We start from the raw sequence: 21026 nt of genomic DNA on the forward strand, positions 1-21026 counted from the left end.
ATTCCTGTTGTCCATGCACATGACATATTTAAGGCCCAACAAATACTTCAGAGCATTTGCAAATGTTGCTGCAGCTAGCCAAGAGGAAAATGTGCCTTGTCAAAAGTGTTTTCATCCAAGATCTGAAAATTGCTGCTAGATCCAGCCTAAGGCCCATGCCAACCTAAGATGTAAGTAAACCCATTACTTTCTCCTGATACAGGATAGGCAATACTCTTTCACCATTTTTATAGTCAAGTGTAAACTTTTCATTAAAAAATTATCAGATATCTGTTTGAGACTAAAGTAGACTTTAGAGTTTCAGTTTTATTATGGTTAATGAAATACACTGGGAATGGTATCAAATGGGAGATAAGAAGAAGTGAGTATTTGCTCTAATTCTGCCACTTTTGGTAAACACACCAGAGCCTCACTTGTTCTTATTTGTAGGTTGAGGGATGGTCCCTACACTTATATCCAGATTGAGTATCTCTTGATTGCATGTATAGAAGCCACAGCTTATAAGAAATACTAATAATTGATCCTCAAAATGACTGAGATTTGTAGGAAGAAGACAATCCTGTTTTATCCCATCAGGGGCTGTCAAGCACTGTAAAGGAGATGTGATTTAACCAGATTTGCAAGCTAACAAGATAGCCTGCTGTACCTTTAAGGATATAGGCTGAAGACATGTCACTCCTGCGTCAGAGACAAGAGATTGTATTGCTCACAGAAATAGCAGTCGTGAAAATACCAAGAATTCTCGTGCTGGATCCTTAAGTCTCAATTCCCATAGGGTGACACAAAGAGGGCCAAGAGCCTCTATACATGCAGTGGGTCACATTTTTGGAGGAAAAGTCTTAGCATAGGGAAGCCAAGTCTTTTATAATGGACATTAAGCAAGTCTGCCCTTAGCCCAAGAGGGAGACATTATCTTTATTATATTGGGCAGGGGGAAGCATGACTGCCCTTTGCTTGAGAGGAAGATACTATCTCTGTCTCCCAAGGCAATAGGAAAACTCGTTCTTTGTTCTGGAGGGAGATATTAGCTCTGTCTTCCAAAACAGTTCACAGTATAGACATCTTCAAAAAGATAATCCAGAACAGAGGTAATCAGTGTGCTTGCTCATTAAGCCTGAAGAAATATGTGAGACCCAGGGAGAAAATAAATCTCCCCTGGATAAGGTACTCTTTATTTTTATACTAACCTGGCTTCTGGAAAATGTTTCCATCAGAAGGCCACTCCATCAACCATTTCAAATAATCTGACATACCTGTTCAGTTCATGTTGTAAAGCATTTACTTAAGGAATCCAACAGGATCCCAAGCAGGAGGATAGTGTCAGTCTGTAATATTTGGCCCTCAACCATAACTCCAAGTTCTTGTTCCCATCCAGTCAAACAAAGTTCAAACCATTAGAGTTGACCTTAGAAAGCAGGGTGGCTTTCTCCTAAGGGTTCTGTATTGACCTTAGTACTTGGCCCAAAGTGTTAATGTAGGCACAACAGACCGATCAGTGATTGCACAGACTGTACTTTGACCTGTAAGGAGGAATTGTGCACCAATTGTATTAACCACGGCAATGGCTGATGAGTTGAGGTTGACCTGAAGGCCTCCTAGAGCCAAGGTGGTGTCATTGATCACGTCAGGTAAAATGAGGGACAAATTTTGTACCCCCTGTTCTAATTAGATGATCCCTATCCTATATACATAACACCCAGCAGATGTATATAAATAACAAGATAGAAGATGGTTCTCTATCTAGCAATCTAGGAACAATTTCATAACCAAATATGAAAGATTTCAAAATCACATCCGACTTTGCTAGAACAGTGCCAACCTGGAATAGGATAAGTGATATATTTTATTTGCTGTCTAAATGTTATAACTTAATGCTTCCTACTGCTGAGGCTAGTGAGGAAAAGTCTCACTCCTTTGTAACCCCTAGGCCCCTTTATTTAAAAAAAGTGAGAATAAAAGTTCACAGAACAACAAGTTGGGCAAGCCTTATTTGTATGCAGAAGATACTTCCCCACATAGGGTGCAGATAAGCATCTCAGATCTAAGTACATTCCTGCCACTTGCATACCATTGTGTCTTGCATTTCCACCGTTAGATATAAATTTGTTTATATCTAAATCTAAGAGAGAGATATATATGTATATAAATATATGTTGTAATTTACTTATATCTATGGCTGTATAAGGAAAAGAATCTTGCTTAAAGCAAATATCCTTAAGAAGAAAAATTCTCTCACATTATTATCCACACATTTTCAATGAATATGAGATCTTTCCTATGATTGTGACAACAACTATTTAAAAAAAATTTCTTATGAAATGAGACCCTCAACCGGTCAGTTTTGAAGAGAGCAGAATAAAGAGAGAAAGTCAAGGGCAGTGGTGATGACAGTCGAGAAAGGCATGGGATGGGGAGGAAGAGGACAAATTGGGAGTTATAGGTTAAGGAAACAAGGCACCAAGACACCTGCAGGGGAAGGGATGGGGAAACGGGGAAGACACTGTAGAGACCAGACTGTGTCAACATCTCAGTTTTGTCTAATAATGTTCTTTTGGGACATAAGGAGTGGCTAAATGTCTGAGGCCTGGAAGACCAGCTTTTTCTGTGATGGACTATAACCAAAAAAGCATGCTGACTCCTTTTACTTCAGAGCAATGTTGACCCATGCCCAGTGAGATCCATCAACACCCCATCTCTGCTGACTCATTTAGCTGCAGAGAGAGGTTCATAGACCAATTCAAAACAGAAAAATGGCAAGGTGCACCAAGTTACAGAGAATGGAGAGGTATGTCTAAGACTTCTAGTATCCTTTAAAAAAAAAAAAGTAAAGCAAACCAAAAACAAAACAACAAACAAACAAACAAACAAACAAAAAACAGTAAAGAAAAAGAAAAAAAATCTGTTTGGAAATCATTTTTAGGTGGAGTCTGAGTGTAAGACCTCTGCACCAGGTGCACAGTAAGCGAAAAGCATAACCTTTTGTCTCCAGGAATGATAGATGGAGGATCATGAAATCGTAAAATCTGGAAATGGCTTTTCCCACCACTGCCTGAAATCCTGGCTCCAGCGTCCCACATCCACAGCCCAGATTTCATCTCTCAGAAGCTAAAGGGAGGCATGTGGGGCTCAGCTGCCAGCCTGTGTTGATACCACATAGCAAAGACTGTTCAAATGGATAGATTTTCACTGGGATTATGCCTACCTGAACCGTTAGTCACTCACCCTCCGTGGCTTATCTGCTTTAATTTGTTTATCTTGTTTGGTCATTAGTTTTGTCTAGATTTTATATTCATTATTCTGTATCGTATCTCTGACATTTCAGTTTAGGAGGTGATTGTTTACCATATACATTGATTCTCCCAGGCCCTCAAATATTCCGCAATCGATGCTAACAAGATAGTAACTAGGAATAGTCATTATTTGGCTATTTTGGGACACTTTCTCCATCTCATTTTAATGCATTCTTATGTTTCTAGTCTCCTGGGGACTCTCACATATTCCTTTTGAACCTTTACTCTTTAATGCTACCCAGACAGAGCCTTTGTACCTCGTTGGAATGAATAAATACAGACTATCTCAGGTGATTTAAATCTCTCTCTCATGTGCCTTTAAAAATGCACACTTTGCTTTTATCAACCCCATATTTTGCACTTTCAAGAGAAAACACTGCAACTGGCATAGGTTCTCTTATCAACCTGTATTATAGATGAGGGGACCAAGTAAGGACAGGCTTGTCTTCTAGGTTCCTAACAAGTCACAGACACAGCGAGAATATATTATGGATGTTGTAGATCATTTGTCTGGTCTGTTTGCCATTGTAGTTTTTGTTGCTAGTTTATCTGTTTACTGCACCTGGAGTTTCCATGTGGCCTTTAATTGGGACTGAGTAGGAAACTGTTACTCCTGGGGCCTAAGTGAATATGCACAGGGTTTCCTGGGAGTTTGCTAAGCCTGGTGCAACCAACATACTAGCCCTAAGTGAGAGACCAGTAGGAACAACTGCCCCTTTTACTCTCCTTTGTGCTTTACTTGATGATTTTTTTTTCATAGTGAAGTTACCACCAGTTTAACTGTCGTCGCTCTGTGGTTAGGGAAGTCCAGGATATTGAGATACATTCTATATATTGGCAAAACTTGTATACATAGCATCCTGTGTCTTCACGCTGCAACTTTCATATAATGGTATGATATGATATGATATGATATGATATGTATATATGGCATAACTTGGTATGAAAACAGAGAAGCTAGCTTTCAATGGCTGTGGTTTCATGAGCAGACCTAAAATGGGTTTTACATCATGCTGTTTGAAAAAGAGCTTACCTATTTACGTCAAATTGCTGAGACAGAGTAGCAAAACAATAAATGCAAAATGTGGCTGCCTTCTGCAGGATTGTGCGAGCAGTTAAGCACTTCTGGCCAACTGCCAGACCAACCAACACAAGGTCTATCACACTGTGCTTCATCGCACTCTACCCTGAGATTTGCTTTGGAAGGGACATAAGAAGGAAGAAGAGGAGGGGCAAGCAAATGGTCCTCCTCAGCATCACATGAGACCCAAATACACTGGTGGCTGAATTCTGAGCACAAATGACTCCTTATCCATAGCTAAGCTTTGTTTGCAATATTCTGTTATCATCTCTTCCCCAACAACCAAGATACAAAAACACTTTCAAGGAGATGACAAACCCCAAAGTAGAATACAACACAGTGTATTAGGAGTCCAGATTAGCTCAGTTAGATGTCTGGTCCCGGGAACAAAATATTCAACCTTTAAATAAATACACAATAAAAATAGCACACTCTTACTATAGGGTTACTGGACTGTAGCAGTAAATGAACTGAATAAAATTTTATGGCTTCTTAACATGCTGAGGTTTTTGCAGTGTCTTCCATCTTGTAGCTTAACAACATTTTGCAGTCTGCTATCAGTGAAACTAATAGTGCAGATGAAAATTTTATGAAAAATGGGAAATCTACATTGGTTTTATATTATGTCAGTGAAATGAATAAAGATCATATTTTGGCATTAACAGCTAATGGTGAGAAAAGAAGTGGGGGCTGGTTACTCCATTTTTGGCCCTGGAATTGATGTTTTTTAAAGAGTCAGCCATAATTATGATATTTGAATGTCATTATCATTAAACTGATGAATTATTTAGAAAGAAGGTGAACAAGGCAAAGAGTTCCTCAGTGTGTTCATGCATTTTAGTTGTATTTTGCCAGTTGAGGTGCTCCTTTCAGAGGGCGGTATTAATCACACGGATGGTGCAAATATGTTATGTTATTATTTCTCTTAGGAAGGTCAAAGTTTTCTACTACAGAGCATATAGGGGATAAGAAAGAGGAAAAGAGGAAGAGAAATTGCTAAATAATAACTCATATTGCAAATGTTGATAGGAAATGGTCCCCACTCTTTCAAATGGATTGTTTTATATCTTCCATGAGTTGCTATAATGACCTCCTTATCAACTTTCTGCCCTCCCACCTTGATTGGCTTCAAGAAAGCTTTTTGATAAGAAGGAAACATAATTTGAAAAAAAAAAAAGACTATTACAATGTGGATGAGAAAAATATTCAGTTTAAGATACAAGCAACTTTGCCTGCAAACATTCTCCTTGAAGCAAATGGCAAATTAATAATGAACAACCTTTATTTTCTCATTTTCCTTTCTCAGACTCCCTCTCTAGGAAATAACATTTACTTGTTTTCAGTAGCTCCACTTCTTGGGAGTCTGAGAAATAAACTTTTCTCTAGATCTATTTTAAAAATTATGTTTCATTTACCTGGCTTAAATTGGTATGTTCCTGCCTTCAAAAAGAAATTTGCCATGTCAAGTCCTTCATGCCAGTCTTTGATTCTTATTGAGTATCAAGGTGCATAATTTTGTGTGGCATAAAAGATGAAACAGATGAAGTTTTTTACTTTTGGATGCTATAATTAATATCATATTTTTAAGGTTTATTTATTTAGTTTTTAGAGAGAGAGTGTGGTGGGGAGGGACAGAAGGAGAGGGAGACAGACTCTCAAGCACACTCCCTGCTGAACACAGAGCCCAACTTGGGGTTCCAGCTCAGATCTCAAGTCCCTGAGATCAGACCTGAGCTGAAATCAAGAGTTGGACGCTCAGCCACCTGAGCCACCCAGGTGCCCCAATAGCATATAATATTTTAATTCCATCCTACAAAATACAAGTAGATTTTTTTGTGTCCTACAGATTTTTGTGCATTTTCATGGTTATTAATCTGAACACTTCTGTTCTAGAACATTCTGAATGCTCTCTCTTGGTCATAGATCTCTTTGCTTTCCTGAAGAACTTGTAGAACTCCGTGATGCTAGTGAAGTGACTTTTCTCTGTCCCGGTTTTTGTGATTTTTTTTTCCCCCTCAGCTGGGGGCTGATATTATTTACACTGGGGATTCTCTGTTGACTTAGGTCCCAGAACAAAACAAATGAAAAGCTACATACTTGGAATGGACCTTGGGTACATGACTTTTGGTATCACTATGAGGATAGTTTTCTTCCATGTTTTCTCTGTTTGGCTTAATTCATTCAGAAAAGGTCCAAGAATGTGTGACCCAACTCTTGCTTAGGATAAAGAATATGCATTTGAATGGACTTTCTTTTCTACTCTAGATTTGAGAAAAATGGAAATGGATTCATGGAGATAAGGAAAACTCAATATCCAAGTAAATTTTCAATTGATATGGTGAGATTAAAACAGGGAAATGCAAGTCAAAACCACATGAGATATCACCTCATACCTGTTATAAAGGCTATTATCAAAAAGACAAAAATATAAGTGTTGGCAAGGATACAGAGTGAAAGAAACCTTTGTGTACTGTTGGTGGGAGTGTAAATTGGAGCAGCCACTATGGAAAACAGTATGGAGTTTCCTTAAAAAATTTAGAAATAGGGGCGCCTGGGAGGCTCAGTGGGTTAAAGCCTCTGCCTTCATCTCGGGTCAGGAACTCAGGGTCCTGGGATCAGGCCCCGCGTCCGGCTCTCTGCTCAGCAGGGCGCCTGCTTCCCCGTCTCTCTCTGCCTGCCTCTCTGCCTACTTGTGATTTCTGTCTGTCAAATAAAGAAATAAAATCTTAAAAAAAAAAAATGGAAATAGAACTACCATATGATCCAGCAATCCTTTTTTCTGAGGTATTTATTTGAAGACAATGAAAACATGCATTCAAAAAGATATCTATACCCCCATCTTCATTGCAGCCTTATTTACAATAACCAATATACAGAAACACCCTAAGTTTTCATTGATAAACAAATGGACAAAGAAATTGTGGTACATATACACAATAAAATATTATTCAACCATAAATATATCTTGCCATTTACAACAACATGGATGGCCCTCAAGGGCATTAGGTTAAGCATGAAGTAAGCAAGATGGAAACAGACACATACTGTATAATCTCCTATGTGGAATCTAAAAAAAAAAATCAAAATGAAAATGAATACAGATTCTTGGTTACTCAGGGTGGGAGTGGGGAAAGCAGGTAAAGAGGGTCAAAAAGTACAAATATCTAGTTATAATATGAGTAAGTCATGGGGATATAATGCCGAACACAGCAACTATAACTACTAATACTGTACTGTATACTGAAAGTAGTTATAAGAGTGGATCTTAAAAGTCCTCAACACAAGAAAAAGTTTCGTAACTACGTATGATGATGGATATTAACTAGACTTAGTGGTGATCATTTTGCAAATGATCAAATATATATACAAATATCAAATTATTACATTTTACACCTGAAACTAATATAATGCTATGTCAATTATACCTTAATACAAACAAAATAAAACAAAACAGTAAAACAATTATTTTCTCTCACTAATCTTATTGTGGATTTGTTTTTCCTCTTATATTTTTGTCTAAAATCATTACTGCAAAGAAATTTCACCATGTTAACTTAAGGAAATAATCTACAATAGACTTCTTACTGTTAAGAGAATTTCTTGATTAAAAAAAAAACTTTGGGGGGCACCTGGGTGGCTCAGTCATTTGAGCATCTGCCTTCAGCTCATGTCACAATCTCAGTGTCCTGGAGCACATCAGGCTCCCTGCTCAGAGGAGAGTCTGCTTTACCCTCTCCCTCTAACCCTCCACCTGCTTGTACTCTCTCTCAAATAAATTGTGTCTTAAAAAAATCTTTTGTTGTAGCAAGTTACTCTCTTTTATCTGTTTAAACAAGTTCTTTCTCTCTCCAGTGCTTCGAATATTTTGTATGTTCACATACACACATAAATGCACACATACAGTCTCATCATGTGAATATCAAAGAGAAGCCAGTCAATTTATTAATTTATTCAGTGTTATTTACATCGAACAAATGATATTTTATTTTCTCCGATAGTATTTACATTTCATACTGTTGAATTTATAATAAAGAATAAGGATCAGCCACATATTTCATTCACATGTGAATTTTTAAGCACTGGAACTTACACAAATTAACAAATGATTAGCCTTGACTAAAGAGTAAAAGCTGAATATTAAGAAAGTGATAATATTTTGTTTCTTGTTACCAAATGTGAATTCCTATAAGGTCTTTAACTCTTAACTATGTGTCTCTTCTCTCTCTTAATTTTTTATTAATAAATGATTTGGGGCAATTTTATAAGCCATTCAGTTTTGATTCTAGATGTGACCTAAGGCTAGTTCTACCTGATTTTTTCAACAAAAGCAGAACCACATACTAAAATCTGAATACTATGTGCATGAGATGCTAACCATTTAGTACTTAAGAATGATATATACATATATTATGCCTATATTCTTCTGGAAACTTTATGTAGCCAATACCTCAAATTGAGGGACTCAAAAGCTTCTTCCAAAATATCAAATTTGGTTCCACTGATACAGTTTGAGGTTATTTGTTTGCTATTCTTGCTAACTTGTTATTTTTTCTCAGTCTTACTTTGGTGGATCAAATCACATCACTTTTTTTTTTTTTCCAAGTCATAAGAATTGACTGTTTAACTTGAGAAGAATAAAAGAAGGTCCCAAATTTTTATTTACTTCTCACACCACTAGATATGGAGTAGGAAGGATGAAAATGGAGATCAAGTCTTTCCTTTTGGAGCATTTCAGAATCAGAGCTAGAAAAAGTATTTCTTTGGGATTTCATCAATCAATATTTACAAGAGTTCCATGAAATGGTTAGAACTGAGACACCATGCTGAACAAGTCAAATGTGGCTGAAATTCACCCAGGGACGAATGTTGAAGGTATTAAATTATCCATGGGCTCCAGTCAAGCAATTCAATACTCAATCTGCTCAAAGCCCAAGGAAATAAAAATCACATAAGGAATTCCAGTTTGAAAGAATATTTTCTTTTTAATTTCTGACGTACAATGGCAGGCCATCTGACATCATGTCACATCAGCTTAACTCCCTGGCTGCAACAGACCTGTTGTGCTGTATCAGTGGGGGAAACGTACAAAGAGATTCTTGTCCTCAATCAGATTTCCCTGGTATCAGTCTGGACAGCAAGCAGTCAATCCCAATTGAGCGGGCAGATGGAGACAGAGCAGATTAATAAGTGGATCCTCTTTATCTGAAGAGCTGGCAGGCATCATGGTTCGCCAGGCACCTGAGTTATATTTTTAAATAGGTCAGCACGTCGAGCGTTTACAAAGGGGAAATGGAGTTAGCTGGAAGATTGGCACCAGTGGGGAACTCAATGTGGGAGGTGGAGCTCAAGGTGCTCTTTGATGGAGTCTGAGGATTTGGGAGAGTGGAGGATAGAAAATAAAGAGTTGCTGTCCTTGTTTTACCGTCTGGTTTAAAAAAAATTTGAATGTACTATGGAAAGCACATGAAACATATCTGGGCAATGTCTCTGAACCTGAATAGGTATTTTCATTTTTAAAACTTCCAACAACATCATCACTGCCGCTCTACAATTATCATCAGGGTAACAATGAAGGGGTTTGTTTGTTTTGCGTCTTGCACAGTATAGGGTCCTTTGAAAGCTACAAAGAAAGGGAAGAAATTGGACCTTCTGAGCAGGGAGACAGATCTATTAGGTTCAGCTATACAATAGTAACACCTGTGTGTGTGTGCATGTGTGCATGTGTGCGTGTGTGTATGTGTGTGTGTGTGTGTGTGAAATTCATTAACCTGCCTTGAAATTATGTCCCAAAGGAAACAATTTTGTTTTCAACAGAAGCAACATATAAGCCAACATATAAGTAAGACATTTATAATGATGCCTACGATTTCCAAATAATTCTGCCTTGAAAACAGACGTTTCTTTATCATACTCAACAATATGATCAATAGCTTACATTTATTAGCCTGTCTCAACCAGGAAGTTTTAGTCCATTAAAGAATCAGAGAAACCTTGTTACTCCATTTTCCAGGGTATGGATTCCCAGGGATGGAATTACAGGAAAGTTTGATTTCAATTCTTAACAAAAACAAGGCAGCCCACTTAAAATATCCTATTTCCAAATTTCAACCCAGATTTACCAAAGAATTCCAAGGAACATAAGCAGATTCACTATTTAGGAACTAGTTTATGTCTGAACAAATAGTATATAATCAAAAGAAAGAAACAAAATTTTCCAACTTTTGAAAATTATCAATCTGTGTTTTACTCCTTTCTCTCTCTTCTTAGTAGGGGAGGTTTTGGGACTGTGCCACATTACCCAGATTGAACAAGGCAAGATGGAGTGATTCGCGCTCACAGGGTTTGCCTCAACACTTGATTTGACAGCTGGAAGTCAGACTCCATTTGCTTGTGTTGTTTCCAAGGGTAGATAAAAAAGACATTTGAAAAGAATAATTTGGGACCTCTAGGGAGAATAGCGTATTGATTGAGATGAAGTGTGCAAGGCTAAAGAAGCAAATTTCTCCTAAAATGAGACTCAGGAAAATTAAGTAGTGAGAAAGCATTGAAGTAACAATAAATGCTTAATTTGGAAAGGTTTTTAAAGTCGTCCAGAGTTCTTGAATCCTCTGATCTCAGTGTCTTAGATTTAGTCAGTGATTAAATGATTATCTGATATGACAGTACACTGTGGTAGGAGTTTCCTCTATACCTTCTGTGTAGGAACAACCATTTTCTTCCTTTGGAGAATAGAGGAATAAGTTTTGGCAATATATATCCAAGGCATATTGGGATGTAAAAGTAAATGATAGAACTCTGGATTTCTTTGAAGTCATTTAAAAGAGAAAGAAGTAGAAACTGAGGAAGTAAAAAAAGTCTTGCATGGATAGCTAAGGCAGTCCTCAAAAGAGGGGAAATGACCACTGGGAGACTATAGTGGCTACGGAGCCCCCATCTGGGATCAGGGAGATATGACAGAGCTGGATCAGGCAACAGGCCTGGAGAGAAGCTTGACAAATGGTTCTGGGAAAACCTGGAAGGATCACCAGATCTATAAGTGTTGCTCACACGTGTCCACCTCTGATTAGAAATACAAGGTTTGCCTTTCTTCAATTCTCCTCCTGCCCATTAGAAAACCTTTCAAGTACTTTTGGTTATCACCCACCTCTCCTCCTCTCACACTCCATCTCAGAAGCACAGCTGTAAAAATAATAGCCAAATGGGTCTTCCCAGGCAACAAAAACTGATCAATCTTTGAGTGACTTCCATATCCAAAAACCAATAAAGGATCATTTATATCTCTGGAGAAAACTTCCCCCTTTGACTTCTACTGTGAACACAAGTAAAGATAACAGCAAAGAAATATAACCAGATATCTTTTAACAGAATATGATAAAATAATAATAAAATCTAGAAGTAAAAATAAGATTCCTACTATTGTAACATAACACTTTTCATTTCCTGCATTCTCAACTCTTCTGTTTAGTCCAGTGTACCAAACACAGAGCTGGCCTTATAAAAAGGATAGAGAGATGAGTAAGAAATTACACCTGCCAACAAGAAATTTCAAATTTTATATGGGAGAAAAATATTCATCTGTAACAACCATGATGTATTAAGTATTACTCTATCCATTTAAGAAACAGTCTAAGGAAGAAACAAATGTATATTTTAAAAAATTCTGGTGCTAGGTCAATAATATTTTTTATACTGTAACAGGGACTTTAAATATGTTAGTTTTGAGATTTGCATTACAAGCCTATAGCATCATTTTCTTAGATATTTTCCTTTTGGTTGAATATATTTCCAGTATTTTCTCTTTATAAATATAGTTGTAATACATAATTTTAATGTATTATTTTCTCTTATATTGTCTTTATGCTCAATTTACATGAGTGTGATTAATATGTTAGAAGATAAGCAGATGTGATATATATATTTTTTTCTTACAGAGAAACAAGTATAGATCCTTTAAAATTCACTTGGCTGTCTTAAGTTCCTCCAAAAATGCACCACACCCTTGTAAGAACTAGCAGGTTGCTCATAAAGGAAAACACAGGAAACAGTCTGGGTCAGCTTTGATAGTTACAGTATCACCTAGTCAGATTTATTTTATGCGTTTGGATACCCTCGGTCTTGGTCCTGTACTTGACAGAGTTTTGCTTGTTTTCTCTTGCTTTGTCCTTTATCCTTTCCAAGTTCTAGCTTCTCTTGGCTTTACTAATTTAGTTAATGTTAGTGCTTTCCCACTAGTGCAGTACTAAAGTCTCCCTTAGAACAATACTGGAATCTTCCTCTGTTCTTTCTAAAAATGGTAAATAGCAAAACACCTTCTCCCAGCATAGTCCAGACCTTGTGCCCTCCCTCCCATAGTCAACTGCTCATAAAGGCAATACCATGGGTAAGGCCAATAGTTAAGAGTACCTAAATCTGGTGTTAGAGTTGGCATTCAAGCTGCCTTATTCTCAGGAAATCTGTGACTAGCACATGAGAGTTTAGTACATAATAAACTTCAGAAAACTTTGCAAGGGGATTTCTAAACCTAACATTTTGCCAGCTGAAGGTGATAAATATCCACACCTGCCACCAAAAAAGTCCTTCCAGTTGCACTTATCTTTCAATATTCCCTTCCCCATCCATTCACCAGGTACTCTTCCTCATCCTCAGAGTGTGAGTATAATGACTGTGCTGGAATGGAAACCTCCATCTGACAGTGTATCTTTATGCTGAAAAGATTTGTTACTCTTTAACAATTATGTGTGCATAATATATTTATAAATACATGAGTATATTACATATGTGTAATTCATGATGGCTTTAAGAAACAATAACATAAATAGTAAAATCATACAGAAAAAACAGGACTGGTTTCCTTCTCAGTCTCTTAAGACCACTTTTCAGTATACTTTATCCAAAAATGATGATTCCTTTCTCTTAATCTATAACTCTCATTATCATAACACTCAGGTCTTTTTGTATATATGTATATATGCATATGTATTAAATGTATTATACACATATAATATATTAGCATTAAACACATAAATATTAATAAAAGAATAATATAATATAAATATTAAGCTCATGTTTTCTCTTCTTAAAGCTTTATAAAAGCTCCTAAGGACTTTTATTTTTGACTTATATTTTCCTTTTACTTCCCTCAGTTATTAGAATAGCACTGAGTACAATAAATATTAGTTGATTGATGGATTGATGTTAAATGTTAGATATATGACCAAGGTAACCTTTGGTCTATTACTGCAAATGGCCCTCAAATTGCATTTTCCACTTATAGATTCCCTAATTATTTTGCTATCATTCCTAATCCACTTAATGACAACCAAGAAGGAGCTGATGTGTTCACAGGAGCTAGTCTTAAAATTAGAGTTGCCAAAGAAGGTTGTCTTTAAGGAACAAGACTCATGATATGATTAAAATTGACTCCCTGATACCAAAATACACAGAAACCTATGCCTCAGGCCCTTCCTCTCTTTTATCTTTAGTCAGTATCTGTGGCACCCTCCCTTTCTTGATAACTGCTGGTCTTCACCTTTTTCCCAGAAGCCATTTCATTATTTTTCTTTCTTTTTCCCTTGATAAATGATTTCATTTTCCCCCAACTTGGTTGGCAGAACGGCCAACATTAAATGTTCATTTGTTTAAACTAACAGAGTGTGGTCAGTTGATTCCCGAGGGAGGAGAGGAAGACAAACAGGTTTAAAATGGCATCATTTAAGAACACAATCAATTCATTATCTTTTTCATAAAGTTCACATATGCATGCATTAATCATCATGGCATGGCACTGGGCAGGAAGTTCTTACCTAAGCAAGTTCTACTCTACAATATATCTTTAGTGTTTAATGGCCGTTTGCAGCTTTGATTTTATTGTGTGCTCACTCATCTGTTGTTTTTTGAGCCAGTCTGTGTCTTTGTGATGAACTGATTAAGCAACTGATTTTGAAGTTAAATTCATAGGCAAGTCAATACTCTATCCATATCTAGCTAAGGATTTTGGCCATTATGATCTCATTTCTTCTCTAGAATAGAGGTTTGGGGCTGGGGAGAAGCTCCTGAAAGAACTTAAGGTTGATTAGTAAATTAAGCAGCTGAAGAATTCTAGATGATGAGTAAAAAATGAGAATATTATGTAAATATCCTGGTGGCCATCTTCACCTACTCAAGGGGTATATATGTTAAAGAAAAGAAGTCCCTATGTACTGCTCCAGAGAACAAACAATAATGCTATGAAAAAGAATAAGCATTAACATAAGAACTTTCTCAGCATGCAACATTGAAACAAATTAACTGAGGAAAAGTTGCGATTTTAGCCAATGAAATGATTCCCCCCAAACTGGTGAAGTTTTGTCAAAAGTATTGAAGTGAATCACGCATATACTGTGAGATTGGACATGGTAACCTTCCTTGTTAGAGTCCATGATGTTAAGCAGAATTTGACATTTAGCAGTCTTATCACTTATTAACCAGTCTGGTGTAATAACCCATTTGCTTGTTTTCTCCCTCTCTTCCTTTCCTTCTATTTGTGTTTGCTAAATTGTTTTTAGCTCAACTTAAGCCTTTTCATTACAGTTATCTATTTTAGATGAAAGCATAGTCATAGATTCAAATGCTCCACTGATGCAAACAAATTCAGACCTAATTTGGGTACCAAAGGGTTTATACCTTTCTATGTTTAGCTATTTCCCCTGGGTAGTACAATGCCACTCTTCAAAACAACTGGCTCATATTATCAAAATTCAGAATAGTTCACCTCATTTTTTTTCTTGAATAAAGAACTAAAAATTGCTTAATTCTTTATTGTAGAAGGAAGTTTACACTTTTGGTGGTGTATATTAATAAACAGGATCCAAGAAAAGACAAAAAATGTCAAAGGCATTTCCAATTCATGCTGAAACACATGCCAAGTTTAGCTTTAAAGCCCACCTAGAGAAAAAGATCGTAGAATCTCTTCAAAGCCTTAAAAAAAATGTGTTGGCTAAACAAAATCCCCTATTACCTTAATTTAATCTAATTTGGGCTTCTTTGAATATGCAAAATAGTTTTTTTCTTATAAAGATTTCTCCTATATTTGTAGATTGCAATTAAATCACCCCTTAGCCTTCACTTCTCTATATTAAATTAGAACTCTATCTCCTCCCCAACGCTGTTTTGTGCCAGCTCCTTAAAGATTTATGCTGCTTTCTGCTGAAATCTTACTCAAAAGTGTTTCTATATAAAATTGGGCTGAATTCCTTAGATGCTAAAGCTCATACTGTCCTTCTAAGATTGATGTATATCATCATCTACATTTTGAAAGTTGGGAAAGAAGTTAAAGAGGAATTAGGCCTGTCATCATTAATAGACCCTGAATCATGGCTAGGATTAGAAATCAGAAGCTCACACCACAAATAATGGCAAGATGAACAGCAACTTCATCACTCACCAGTCACCTAACAGGTTGCCCTCCAATATCATCTTTATTTTATAGCACTATATTTCTTACCTCTGGGGATCTTTGTGAAATGGATGGGATGATCAGCTGGGCTGTGATGGATGAAGCCATGCTGATTGCTTGTTTTCCAAGATTGAAGACTCTCTGAATGTTAAACCATACCCACTCTGTGGTGGACAGACTTTAAGGCGGCCCCATGACCCCCACCTCCTGCTGTGCATGCTCTTGTATAATCTCTCCTTGAGTGTGGATGCAGCATGTAGACTTTCTTCTACCCAGCTGAATATGCAAAAGTGATGGGATCTCACTCTCATGACTGTATTATATAATATATACTCTGCCTTGCTAGTGGACTTGCTTATGCTCTCCTACTGGCCTAAAGAAGCATGCTGCTATGTTGTGAACTGTCTGTGGAGAAGGCCACACGGCAGGAGCTGGGAATTGAGCATGGCTTCCAGGTGACAGCTAGCAAGAAGCTAGGGCTCCAGTCCTATATAACCATAAGGCAATGAATTCTGCCAGCAACAGAGTGAGACTGGGAGTGGATTTTTTCCCATTTGAGCTGCTAGATGATAATACAATCTGGTCAAAAGATACCTTGATTGTAACTTTGTGAAATGAAAGCAAAAGACCCAGCTAAGCCATGGCCAGACTTCTGAGACACAAAGACTGAGATAATAAGTGTGTGTTATTTTAAGCTCCTAAATGTGTGGTAATATTTTACACAGCATCTTTGCAGATGAGAAAAGTGATGATGTTGATTGTGATGGAGAAATTCCCCAATAAGCTTGATAAAGGGACCATAATTCAGAACTGTGAGGAGGATAAGGATTTTTTTGTTTAAGCTTTAACCTAATGACATTTCAAATGCAAAAAGATATGACACAAAGAACAGACTTAAGGCTAGATTCTGCAGACTTGGAGTTTTATTCTCTTTGCCTTTTATAGTCTTCCAGAAGATACTTTGGATAGCTATAAATGTAGGAAGAGAGTCTGAGGATGACATGGAAATGCTGATATAATTTTCAGCATTACAAAGGAGCTGTGGTTTTATTACAAGTCTTAAAGAAACTTTAAATTCTTACCATGCATATTAACCTACTTATCAGATAGATGTTTCCTTAAAACAAGGGAATGAAAACATGAGTTATTTATACTTCATACATGAGAAAAATAAGAAAGAAACAAATAAAGGAAAGAAAGGAATGAGGAAAGAAAGAAGGAAAGAAGGAAGGGAAGGAAGGAAGAAATAAAAGAAAGAAAAACGAGGGGAGAGGAAGAAAGAGAGGGAACAAGGAGAAAAAGATTGACAGAGGTAATAATAATAACCCTTTTCTGAGAATACATAAAATGTATTTTTAAATGCTTTGTTTATAAACTTCTATAGCAAATTAGTTAAATTTATGTGAATATACAATGATTCCTATGAAACAAATGTTAAAAAGATATGGGAGGTGCCTGGGTGGCTCAGTGGGTTAAGCCTCTGCCTTCGGCTCAGGTCATGGTCTCAGGGTCCTGGGATCAAGCTCTGCATCTGGCTCTCTGCTTAGCGGGGAGCCTGCTTCCTCCTCTCTCTCTGCCTGCCTCTCTGCCTACTTGTGATCTCTGTCTGTCAAATAAATAAATAAAATCTTAAAAAAAAAAAAAGATATGGGAATGCCTTATTTTATGTTAAGGACATTATTACACATGTAATTATAAATTTCTTTTAGATACTAAAAATTAATGACACACAGTTTTGAACACAGTGTTCACAACTTCTGGATCCTTCTTAAGTTTGAAATTTATCAGCTTATCTTCACCTGCTTGTAGAGTTTGTATTATCAACCACCCTCTTTGAATGTTGCCTTTTAGATTCAGTTTCTACGGACTGCTATATCCTTATAACGCCTATATTTTATAAATGTAATAACTCTAGATACCCTCAACACTGGTACCTATAATCTTTTTTAATTGGCTATGATTAACTCTGCTCACTTAATACAGAAAATTACACAAGAGGGATCCATTTAGACTCTGACACACTACACTAGGTCAGCAGTCTTCAAGACCTTCAGGGATAGAATCAAAACTTTTGACAGAGTTTAGGCAGTGATTTCTCAGAAAGAGTAGCATTCAGTCACTGATTCTGTAACTTCCTATTCTTGTTCAGATCCCCTGGAAGGCCTATACCCTGTGACTCCTTTCTCAGACATTCAGGGGCCCTCATACCTTTCTTGGATAGCCAAGAATTCTAATTTTGGTTTTCCTTGTATATTATTACACCTTAAAAAATGCTCTGACTCCTATACTTTCTCACCCTTTACCATTCACCAGCAGGAAAGCCTTCCTCATATTCCAGTATTAGTTAATGCTTGCTTTCATGTCTATTTCTCTTACTATTATACCCGCCTAGATTTCTACCTCAATAAATCCACTCAAACCAACCTTCTGCTTAGAATGCCCCACTTCTCTACATTTCGCTCATGGTTTGTAGGCCCCTGACCAAAGGATGCTGAATTTGAACCTCAAAAGAATGAGCAAATACCCTGGCCCCAGGCCCTTTCTACTTCAGTTTCTTCTTTGACTAAAGTTGATGATTTATTCCTTAAAAATATTATCTAATTTAGAATTTTAGGGTACATCTGAGAACTCCATAAAACTTGTCAAGCATCACAATAAGAGCTATCGTTGTATTTATATTGTGTATAGCCATAGTTTGCATATACCTATGTATCTAACAGGCAAAATATAAGGTTTCAATTACTTTTTATACACCATAATAAAAATATATTATTTTGTACACAGTATTTAATACATTGACCATTAAATAAATAAGTAGGGCGCCTGGGTGGCTCAGTGGGTTAAGCCTCTGCCTTCAGCTCAGGTCATGATCTCAGGGTCCTGGGATCAAACCTTGCATGGGGCTCTCTGCTCAGCAGAGTCTGCTTCCCCACACCCCACCTGCCTCTCTGCCTACTTGTGATCTCTCTCTCTCTGTGTCAAATAAATAATAAAATCTTTATAAATAAGTAAATAAATAAGTAAGTAAGTATTTGATGAAATAAATACCTGCTAATCACCAGTTAAAAATCAATGGAAAATCTAACACTTAGAAGTAAACAATTTAAAGGTGTTCATTCGTTTTCCATTATTATTACACTGAAAAGCATTATTGAAAATGCTCAGTTTTCAATGCTAAATGTGGAAAATAACTCCCCAAGTAAAAGAAGTGATGAGAATATTTTAAGGGAATAGGAACAGGTCCCTAGGAAGCCAATAAGGTTATGTTGCTCCAGCCTCAGGATTCACTGTTTACCAGGGAGATCATTTGAGTAACAAATGCAGGAGAACAGCTGCAAGTTTGCATGGGGGTAGGTAAATTTAGGTGTGAAAGGAAGCTAATTGCCTTAGTGTGTGCCAACCTTTTCAGGTGCTAACAAGATCCTGCTCAAGGACACTGGAGGGCTGGAAGGGGAGACTGGAATGCACTTAAACTCAACTATTGACGCACATCCTAAAATCAGTCACACACCAAAAGGGGGGGGGGAGACCTCCACTGAGGTTGAGGACAAGAGGGGAGGTTCATCTGTCAAATGTCAAACTGTATAAGGGTGTCTGGGTGGCGCCCTTGGCTGAACACCCCGTTGAGCATCTGACTCTTGGTTTTCACTCAGGTGGTGATCTCGGGGTCATGAGATGGAGCCCTACACTGGGCTCCGAGTGGGAGTCTGCTTGAGACTCTCTCTTGTCCTCTGCCCCTCCCCCATTTTCTCTCTCTCCCTAAAAATAAATAAATCTTTTTAAAAATAGTCAACCTATATAGATAAAAGAAACTGCATTTAATCAATGTATCCTCATTCTTTTAGGGGAAATGTAGACAGAGAATGATACAATTTTTGAATGTTTTGGTGAGGTTAGTGTGTTGGTGATGTTCGGAGCCAGTGGCCAAGAAAGAATTCTTGAGATGTCTTTGGTGCAAAAGGGATAGGACCTGAGGGCAGCTGCTGCCCCAGGACTGTGAAGAGCAACTGATTCTGTACTGTGGGGATGGGGGAAGTAAAGATAAGGGAAGTTCCAAAAAGATTTTCATATGGTAAAGAAGACTCACAGCATACCAGAGGCCTTGCTATTGTCAAACCAAGGTTGTTTTTCCCTTTAGCAAGGCATTAACATTAAGACAGTTGGGAGCTTCCCGGAGGAAATTTATACTTGCCTGTCTCAAGTACTTGTAGATGGGCTGCAGGATATAAGGACATTTAATTTTATCTATGTTCCCTTCTGCCTTTGTTTCCCACATGAAGACTAAATCAAATGCTTTAACCAAAGTGGATACTTAGAACAAGATTTAGAGTTTCTAAAAAAATCTATGCTCATTTCAAGAGAATGATATATACATTGTCCACAATTTCTGCAATTTTGGGGAGAAGATTGTTCACCAAAAATCAGAAATCACATAAAAGTTAGTTCAGCTCCTCACTGTGACTTTGGATGCAGAACTCATCTGTGTATTTGAGTGTGAATGTAAACTTTCTGGGTAAGAAACAGATTTAAAAAAGTACTCAGTGGCCAATTACATATATTTAACAGTTAGTTAAATATCCTCCCATAATGCTCTGAAATGATAAAGAGAAAAAGCAAAGCAGTGAAGAAATCAATAGTTTTAAATAAGTTAGTTGGTTCAGTGCCATGGAAAAAAATTGATATGTTTTAAAAGTGATAACATCTGAGAACATCTGCTGCCTGTTCTTATTGGTTGTTTCATGGTGGGTCTATTCATATGGGACCTCTCTGCTTGTGCCATCACAGGAAGATGATGGATAAGGACTTATTTTAGGACAGATAGATTCCCAACTCTAGGATCTCAGAAAATTCATCTATCCACCATCCTTGCCAACTTTAAGTCTAGACTACCCTCAAGCAGTAGCACAGGTGTTCTGTTTTTCAGTTCGTCTCCTGTACAAATGATCCACCACCATTTACGGCAGTTCTTTATTCTTAATTTATTCGAGGATTTTCAGTTAGGGCTAGAGATCAGTTACAGGCTGAAATTTTTAAAAGCTAACATTTGAACCTGATTTCCTTATGATGAAGTTTTAGAACCTAGGTGAGATTTGGTGGGCTGAGGTCCAGAGCCGATGACCAAGAAAGAATTCTTGAGACATCTTTGGTGCAAAATGGTGGTTTATTAAAGCACAGAGACAGGACCAGCGGACAGGAAGAGCTGCTGCCAGGGGTTGTGAGA

Source organism: Lontra canadensis, unplaced genomic scaffold, assembly GCF_010015895.1.
Source record: "Lontra canadensis isolate GAN:19392208 unplaced genomic scaffold, GSC_riverotter_1.0 scaffold17, whole genome shotgun sequence".
Classification (NCBI taxonomy): domain Eukaryota; kingdom Metazoa; phylum Chordata; class Mammalia; order Carnivora; family Mustelidae; genus Lontra; species Lontra canadensis.